General features: G+C 52.4%; 1 long non-coding RNA gene across 2 annotated transcripts in view; it reads left to right on the forward strand.

The window, feature by feature from the left end:
* Positions 1-3,808, forward strand: part of LOC102385551 — a 10,924-nt gene extending 7,116 nt beyond the window's left edge. Inside the window, exons 1-3 of one of the 2 annotated variants that reach the window (XR_325000.2) lie at positions 2,170-2,232; positions 2,359-2,515; positions 2,703-3,808. This is a non-coding gene — a long non-coding RNA (uncharacterized LOC102385551). Of the gene's footprint in view, positions 1-2,169; positions 2,233-2,358; positions 2,516-2,702 lie in introns of those variants that run through there. The other variant, XR_324999.2, reaches the window with a different exon arrangement.
* Positions 3,809-9,575: the final 5,767 nt, after the last annotated feature.

A 9,575-nucleotide genomic window follows, 5' to 3' on the forward strand; every position in this document is an offset into this window, starting at 1 on the left:
CAAAGAAATTGTTAAATAGGTTAGCTTTGTCATCTGGTGCGATGACCAGATTTCCTAGTGTGTCTTGCAGAGGCCCCACGTTACCCAGTACCTTCTTTTTGCCCCCTATGTATTTAAAAAAGGACTTCTTGTTGTCCTTGATCCAGGTAGCTAGTCCCAGTTCCATCTCCGCCTTGGCCTTCCTGCCCGCCCCCCTACAGCCCTGAGCAACCAAGGTATAGTCCTCCCTGATGATGGCCGCTACCTTCCATTGGGTGTACGCCTCCTTTTTAGCTAGGAGACGTTCCTGTATGCTTTTGGTGAGCCATGGGGGCTTTTGTGCCCTCTTGCCCCCTTTGATCTGTGTTGGGATGACCTGTCTTTGGGCTTGGAGGATCATCTCCTTAAGGAACGACCACTCTTCTTGGACACCTGACTCCTCTCCCCTCCAGGACCTCAGTGCCTCCCTGACTATTCTCCTTACCCCATTGAAATCCACCCTCCTGAAGTCCAGGGCTACTGCCTTGCTGCAGTCCTTTGCCACCTTGCACTGGATGGTGAATTCCAGCAGGCAATGATTGCTGTCGCCCAGGTGGTCGAGCACCCGCAGACCCCTCACCAGGTTGTCGCCCGTGGCCAGGACCAGGTCCAACAAGGCGTCTCCCCTGGTGGGGCTGTGCATCTTCTGGGTTAGATGGAGGTCCTGTATCTCAGCTAGGAACCTAGGTGAGCGGTCAGACCTGGCTGACTGCTCTTCCCAGCAGATGTCTGGAAAGTTCAGGTCACCCATGATGACCACGTCCTTTGACCTAACCACCTCCGTGAGCTGATTTAAGAATTCCCGGTTTAGCTCTTCCCCTTGGTTGGGTGGTCTGTAGTAGACCTCCACCGTTAAGTCCCTTTCCCCTCAACTTACTGTTATGAGGTATGGGTTGAGATGGGCTTGTTCAACTGAAGCTAACTGGACAGCACTGTGCACAACTGATAAAGGCCCCTGGATGGGTCTGACTCCAGCACTGGGGTGCCCTACAGGGCTCCTCTCCCCTCAGCAGCTAGAAACCCCCCCGACAATGACTCTGCTTCCTTACGTGGGCCCAGTATTTCAGTTCCAAGATTCTGAGGAGGCCAAAGTCATCCTGGTCCATTCTGGGAACAGCCCAACCTATAACTTTGCAAAGCAAAGCAAACCAAACCAATGTAAACCTGTGGGAGATGGGGAACATTTATTGCTACAGCCTCTGGGCTCTTCCATTGTGGGGGTAGAGGGCTGAGGGCACTGGCATTCATGGAAACACATTGGCTATCTCTGATAGGGCATAGTGGGCTGTTTATAGTGCTCAGGACTAGCAGCACCTGGAGCCTGAGCCTTGCTCAGCTGAGGGATTTACCAACAACATGTGCTATATTAACCTGCAAGCTAGGGCCCATCTAACCAGGCAAGTAGCAGCCCACAAGACAAGCTCTAGCCCAGGGAGCTTGGGGCTGGTAGGTGCTCAGGGAAGTGTTGCCAATTTTTCACAGAATAAGGAAGTTTGGGACCCCAAAGTTTGCTCTCTAACAGTCCCAGCCCAGGGGATAAAAAGAAACTGTGCTTGGTCTCTCCCTGGAGGCCCTGGCTTCACTGCAGTGCTAGGAGGGAGCTGAGCAGGCAGAAACAGCCATTTGTAGAGGGTTGCAGGGGCAGTGGGATGGGAGAGTCCAAGTTGGAGAAGGACACTCCTCTCCCCGCCCATGTCCAGACCAGTGTACCCAGCACAGAGGGGCAAGCTGACATCACTTGTCCCCACTGGCCTTGTGTCAGAGCTGTTCAGCTAATCTCTGGCTCAGCATCTGCTTCCTGTTTCCTTTCCAATCTTTGCTTGGGAGGGTGGCTACCTCCTTCTGAAGCCAAACAGGAAACGTGTCCAGTTGTGCCTTGCAGGAGCCCCTCTCCCCCAAGCTGCTGCCTCTCAATCAGGATCTGATTTTCTTAGTTCCTCAACTTCTCCAGCGGTCCTCTCCACCTGACATGACCCACAGTCACCCCATGTTTACACCCAGTAGCTCAATGCGCAGGTGCTGTTTGGCTGGTGAAGCACACTTTCCTGTTTGTGAAACAGGAAGCCCAGCTGTGACTCATCAGTTACTAAGAAAAAGCCACATCAGATTCCTGACTGAGACCCATGGGACACCTCGTAGCACTCTTAGTTTCTCCAGACCTTGGGACACCTTGTTGGGCTCCTGCCTGCCTTCTCCTGGCTCATAGCTGCCAAGGTCCGTGCAGTTCTGAATAATATTTTATGTGGATTAAAGAAATAGTTAATTTGCATACATGCACACAATTTGCTTGTGAACATAAATTCTGATTCTAACTAACTGTGGACTCAACTGGATTCACAGTGGTGACTGGAAGATGAAAATACCCACAGCCCAGTTGTGATTCTGTGATGCAGCCAGTCCTCAGCAAGCTCTGATGCTATACCTCAGAGAATAAATCAGCGGATTTCTGGAAAGAAGAATGACTTCAACCACATCCCAGTCTCCTTACTAGACACAGGTACATGCTGAGCTCAGTCTTCCCAAATTAAATGCAGTAATATGGGCCCAGCTAATTTTCAAGGGAGCAAGAAAGAAAATGCTACAGACAGTGATTAGCATAATGTTGAAGGTTGCCTCTAACTATAGTGCTTTGCTGTGGGGCAGCTCTTCAGAATCCTCACCTGTGTATATATTTCCTTCCACAGATGAATTGTCAGACAGGCTGGAACCCACAACCTGTAGATCTACACCCCAGAATTCTAGTACCTGGACTAACAGCTCATAGAAAACTGCTTTTGCCATTGAGCTGCAAACAAATCTTTATCATTTGGCTCTGTAACTACCTGTGAGCTAACAACAGAATGGGCCATGGTAGGCTTGTGGCCCGAACAGGCAAAGATGCCTCCAACCCACCGGGCAGAAAAGGCTGATGGGGGTTTTAGGGAGGTTGGAGCATCAAACAAGAGGATAAAGGGATTTGGGTAGAAAGGGGCTCAGGGGAGGGAGCACAGAGCCCTGGAGCCTGGAAAAGGGAATTCTACCCATGCAGCTCCCCCTGGAGATGGGTCCTGGGGTCCCTGGGCAAGGGTCATTTCAATATGTGCAAGTTGCCTCTGCTGGACCTCTTACTGCCTCTGCTAGGCCCTGTGCTGCCTCTGCTGGGCCCTGTATGCCCAACCTAGCATGCAGGGCTATGCTATTCACCCTTCGGGGCTCTCCATTGGTCTGGAAATTTGGCAGCAGGGGAGTAGTAATTGCCACTGCTCCCCCACTGCCAAATTTTCAGACCCATGAGGAGCCCTATGGGCCAGATGACATGGCTCTGCTGGCCAGATGTGGCCCCAATGGCGTGGTCTGATCTTTGGGCTTTGATGAATGCCTCCCCCTGTTTGTTCCATGAAGGACACTGCACCCTGCCCCACATGCACCATATGCACAGAGCAGTCTGGCCCCCATGCAGCTGCTGGTCCTATGGAGCTCCCAGCAAGTCTGAGTCTTTCCGTGCACCCGCCTCTACCCCCGATGCCCCAGCTAGCCACTGACTCCCACTGTCCCTCCCCACCCAGCACTCTGCAGTTGTCCCCTTTACGCTGTATCAGCCCTGCACCTGTAAGCCTGGCCCCCCCTTTCCACCTGGCCTGGCAGCCTCAGCCCCCTCTAGCCTCTGCCCAGGGCTGGTGGTGAAGGAAGAGGAGTGGACTGACTCACTGTTCCTGGAAGGAGGAGAGAGAAGACAGACCTGTGTCCGAAGGAAGGAAGGGGAGAGGGCAGAGCATGTGGCAGGAGCAGACTGATCCAATGTTTACAGGAAGGAGGCAGGGGCCACATCTATACAAGATGCTGGCAGTCATTTAGTACTTATTTATGTACTGCATAGCCAGAGTTACTGCACAGTTGAGTTGAGGAACAGCTTTTTCGTGACACTGACAGTGCAGTAGCCTGAGACTGCTGTGCAGTAGCATCACATCATGCTTTCTGCCACGTGACACTACTGCACAGTAGTCGCAGGTTACTGCTCAGTCAGTGTCGTGTGTGGCGGGCTCCCCACTTTTGCCCAGCAAGCCTAGCTTGCAGAAGGACACTTCAGATTGCTGGAACATTTCCACTGATAGCTGCCCCGCTTGCCCTGTCCCTGCTTGGAGGGGGGGGGAGGAGCCCCTGGACGTGATTGAAGACTGTGCTTTGCCAGGCTGGACTTCAGGGTGGGGCCTCCAGTGTAAATAAAAGCCCAGTGTGCTCGGCACACTGGGCAGATGTGGCGAGGGACAGTGAGGAGAGAGGAGCTCTGGAGAAGACTGTCATTGGGACCCCACCTGATCCTCGACAGTGCGTGGAGTGGCACACAGAGAGCCATTTCTGGGAGCAGCTCGAGGCTGCTCGGGCCCCACATGATGCACCGGTCAGCATACAGAGAGCCGGTCTAAGGAGCAGCTCAAGGCTGCTCAAGTTAGCCCGGCTCTAGGCTGGGTAACCGAAGCCCCGCAGAGTGACTCAGCATTAAACTAAAAGAGCCCCAGTGCCCAGAGGAGGGCCAAGAAAGGGGAAAGACCCCTGGTATGATGCTGTGGAACTGTAGCCAGTGAGGCTCAGCTCCCATAGGAGCTCCCTGGGTGCCCAGCCCAGGGCCCAGAGGGAAAGGCCCTCAACTTGAGGCCAACAGCTCCACAAGGCCTGAGGCAGTGTGGGCACCCAGAGGCCAGATCAACAGTTCCCAGAGGAAGGACTGTGAGTTACCGGGAACCCGGGTCCTGCAGGGGAGGCGCCCTCGGGCAAGGGACCTTGGGAGGAGTGGGCAGGGGGGAAGGCCTCACACATCTTCCACTCTCCAGGGTCAGAGGGTAGGAGACCCCAAATATACACTGGGAAGGGTTCTGTGAAACACCCAGACCCTATCCCATTTGAGGAACCAAGTGGTTGGAACCCAGATAGGGTGCTCCCAATATCTAGTTTAGTTATGTTTTTTTTTATTTGGTATTTATTGTTATTGTTGGTGTTATAAATTGTTGGGTGCATTAATTCTGTATAATTAATGGCGGGATAGAACGGGGAGGAAAGGTGGGGGTGTGGCACTGTACGTCAAAGAGCAATATACATCCTCAGCTAACAGGATGGGGTCATAGGAGGGGCAGACTGAAGTGCTCTGGGTCAGAATACATGGGGGTCATGAGGAAAGGGACTTAACGGCAGGGGCCTACTACAGACCACTCAACCAAGAGGAAGAGCTGGACCATGAATTCTTGGGTCAGCTTGCAGAGGCAGTTAAGTCAAGGGATGTAGTCATCGTGAGTGATCTAAACTACCCAGACATCTGCTGGGAGGAGCAGTCAGCCAGGTCTGACTGCTCATAAAGGTTCCTAGCCAAGATACAGGACCTCCACCTAACCCAGGAGGTGCACAGTCCCACCAGGGGGAATGCCCTGCTGGACCTGGTCCTGGCCACAGGCAATGACCTGGTGAGGGAACTCCAGGTTCTTGACCACCTGGGCGACAGTGATCATCACCTACTGGAATTCACCATCCAGCGCAGGGTGTCAAGGGTCTGCAGCAAGGCAGTAGCCCTTGACTTCAAGAGGGCCAACTTCAGTGAGTTGAGGAGATTGGTAGGAGGGGCACTTTGGTCCTGGAGGGTAGGGGAACTGGGTGTCCAAGATGAGTGGTCTTTCCTTAAGGAGACGATTCTCTGAGCCCAAGGGGTGACAGTCCTAATGAGAATCAAAGGGAGTGAGAGTGCTCAAAAGCTCCCTTGGCTCACCAGAGGCATTCAGGAATGCTTGAAAGTCCAAAAGGAGACGTACACCCAGTGGAAGGGAGGGGCTATCACCAAAGAGGAGTATACCTCCATTGCTTGGGTCTGTAGGGGGGCTGTTAGGAAAGCTAAGGCAGATACGGAACTAGGGCTAGGATCAAGGACAACAAAACATCTTTTTTTAAATACATAGGGAGAATGAAGAAGGCACCGGGTAACGTGGGGCCCCTGCAGGATACGTTTGGCAATCTGGTGGTTGCACCGGAGGAAAAGTCAGACCTTGTTAACAAATTCTTTGCCTCCGTTTTTTTGTGCAGGGACCAGGACATCTCCCCCACCGGGATTCAGGACGGACTCAGGAGAGACTCTGCCAGGCCTAGAGTCAGGGAGGACCGAGTTAGGGAACTTCTGGAGGGGCTGGACATGTTCAAATCAGCAGGTTCAGATGCTCTCCACCCCAGGGTGCTGAGGGAATTGGCAGGGGGCATCATGGGCCCCCTGGCACAGCTTTATGAGCACTCGTGGTGCTCTGGCCAGGTGCCAGAAGACTGGAAGAAGGTCAATGTGGTCCCCATTTTCAAAAAAGGGAGGAGGGAGGACCTGGGCAACTATAGGCCCGTTAGTCTTACTTCGGTCCTGGGGAAGCTCTTTGAGAGAATTATCCAGGAATACATCTGGGAAGGACCAGCAGAGGGGATGATGCTTGGGGGCAACCAGCATGGGTTCATTAGGGGCAGGTCCTGTCAGACCAACCCGATTGCCTTCTATGACTAGGTCACAAAATCATTGGACGCAGGTGTCACGGTGGATGTAGTCTTTCTGGACTTCAGGAAGGCCTTTGACACTGTCTCCCACCCCATTCTCATTAAAAATCTAGGTGACTGTGGCATTGATGCCTACACAGTCAGATGGATCGCAAATTAGCTGAGGGGCCGCATGCAGAGAGTGGTGGTGGACTGGTCATATTCAACCTGGAGGGATGTGAGCAGTGGAGTCCCCCAGGGCTTGGTAATCAGGCTCGTACTGTTCAATTTCTTTATCAGTGACTTGGACGAGGGGGGTGAAAAGCACCCTGTTCAAATCACTGACAACACCAAGATTTGGGGTGAGGTGGGCATGCTAGAAGGGAGAGACAGGATACAACTGGACCTGGATAGGTTACAGGGGTGGGTGAATGTGAATAGGATGGGATTCAATACTGACAAGTGCAGGGTACTGCACTTGGGCAGTAAGAACCAGCAGCATACCTACAGGCTGGGGAACTCCCTTCTCGAAAGCACAGTGATAGAAAGGGATCTTAGAGTCATTATTGATTCCAAAATGAACATGGGCTGCCAATGTGAGGATGTGGTCAGTAAGGCTAACTGCACCTTGTCATGCATCCACAGATGCATCATGAGCAGGGCCAAGGAGGTGATCCTCCCCCTCTATGCAACACTGGTCAGGCCACAGTTGGAGTACTGTGTCCAGTTCTGGGTGCTGCACTTTAGGAAGGATGTGGCCAGCATTGAGAGGGCCCAGAGGAGGGCCACTCGCATGATCTGGGGACAGTAGGGCAGACCCTATGAGGAGAGGCTACAGCACCTGAACCCTAATGAACCCATGCTGGTTGCCTCTTCACAAGAGAAGGCTGAGAGGGGACCTGGTGGCCATCTATAAACTTACCAGGGGGGACTAGAGGGGAGTGGGTGAGACCCCGTTCCCCCGAGCACCTCCCAGAGTAACAAAGAATAATGGCCACAAGTTGTTTGAGAGTAGGGTTCAGGCTGGACATTAGAAGGCACTACTTCACAGTTAGGGCAGCTAGGATCTGGAACCAACTTCCAAGGGAAGTGGTGCTGGCTCCTACCTTGGGGGTCTTTAAGAGGAGGCTAGATAGTTACCTAGCTGGGGTCATATGAGCTCAAATCTACCAGGGGCCATATGAGCCCAGTATTCATTCCTGCCTAGGGCAGGGGGTCGGACTTGATGATCTACTTAGGTCCCTTCCAGCCCTACATCTATGAAACTATGAAACTATAATAAGTTCTGTAAGGATGTCTTTATTAGCTAACCCACTTGTGGTATAAACTTGCTGGATTGACTATCCTGGGATCCACCCCCTCTTCTGGACCTGAGGCATAGGTACTTACCTGAATGCCCTCCCCGGGGCAGACTTCCTCTTGCTAACAGACCTTTATATGAATATTTGTATCTATATCTATGAAACTATGAAACTATAATAAGTTCTGTAAGGATGTCTTTATTAGCTAACCCACTTGTGGTATAAACTTGCTGGATTGACTATCCTGGGATCCACCCCCTCTTCTGGACCTGAGGCATAGGTACTTACCTGAATGCCCTCCCCGGGGCAGACTTCCTCTTGCTAACAGACCTTTATATGAATATTTGTATCTATACCTGTTACTGTATCTATCTTAAATGGTTTTATATATAAATGTTTGTAACTCAATAAATTGTATATAGTTAAGAACTTTGGGCCTGGGCTAACTCTATAGAGGAAAGAGGGATTCGCCCGAAGTTCCAGCATCCCTCTCACAGCACCTCCTACTGCCTACCCATCTCATCTGACTGAGAATAGGGCACACCCTTGGGTGTACCCAGGTTACACTTTTGTAGGCATGGCCAGCAGGGAGCTTCAGCTGCTGGCTGTGTCTGCGGTCTCTCCCCTACAGCCTGGTGAGAGCCTGTTTGCTCCCCCAACTTCTTCTCCCTGCCCAAGATCTCCCTGGCCTGCCTTTTGCCACTGTCCCAACTGACTGTCCTCCTCTAGGGGTAGGGCAGTGATACTGACAGCCAATCAGAGGCAGAGATGATGTCACTAGAATTGGAGCTTTCTCCCCACTGTCAGCTGCTGCAGCTGGGGCATGTGCTGTAATGTAGAGCTCTTAGTGTTAGCAGCAGGGATGCTATACAGCAGGGGTCACTGTCATAACCCAAAGGTATGATTTTGTGTGTGCTTTGGCACTAGAATTATACCCGCTAAATTGCAGCTTCGTTGCACGGTGGAGTTTTCTGCTGCAGAGGAGAACCCTGGTGCAAGGGAGAATTTCCCGCCAATTTGTAGCAAGGGAAATGCACGGTGCAAAGGAGTTCCCGCCACCCGCATGCAAATTTGTGTCCCACTATTGGCTAGTTCTAAATTATTCCTACGTGGCGGCTAACGATTGGCCTGCTAGCTGTATAAGAGGCTTGAGCGGTTTCCGCCCAAGCTGAAGAGGACTCCACATCCATCTCGTGGGGACTCTGGGTACACGGCAGGGTAATAGAAACCCTGTGTGAGATTCAGAGGAGTTTGGCGACCTGATCCATCGCCCACCTCTTCCCGTCTTCGAGCGATAATTCTTTATAAGACGTATCTACGAAGTTTCTATTTCGGTGGCGCACTTGTCCAGGGCATCCGGAGCTCTGTTTCCGTGGAGCCTAGCAAACTCCACGTGATTGTTCGTGTTGTTTTGTCTGTAACCGCAACTCAAGCAAGTTTTCCAGCCTGCACCGCAACCATCTTTGGGTGTAAGTAAACAATCTTTCAATCTACCATTACGAGTCCGTGCCTAATTCTAGCGTGTCGCCCGTTCTCTCCGACCCTGCGTGCCCGGGCTGCTGGCCACAGCCCGCACAGAGCACAAAAAAGGGCCCGACTCACACCCGGCCCGCACATCAGGGATATTTGATTTAAAAGTAAAGAGTTGATGCTGGGCTGCAGGAGCTGAATGCACACGTGCATGTGTGCGCCACCCCCACCAAGCCTAGCAGGGCAGTCGGTGGAGGAGGGAAGGGGTAGAGGCCTGGGGGGGCACATGCAGTGGGGCTCGGGGCACAAAGCCCAGCC

This window comes from Alligator sinensis, unplaced genomic scaffold (assembly GCF_000455745.1).
Source record: "Alligator sinensis unplaced genomic scaffold, ASM45574v1 scaffold14_1, whole genome shotgun sequence".
NCBI lineage: Eukaryota > Metazoa > Chordata > Crocodylia > Alligatoridae > Alligator > Alligator sinensis.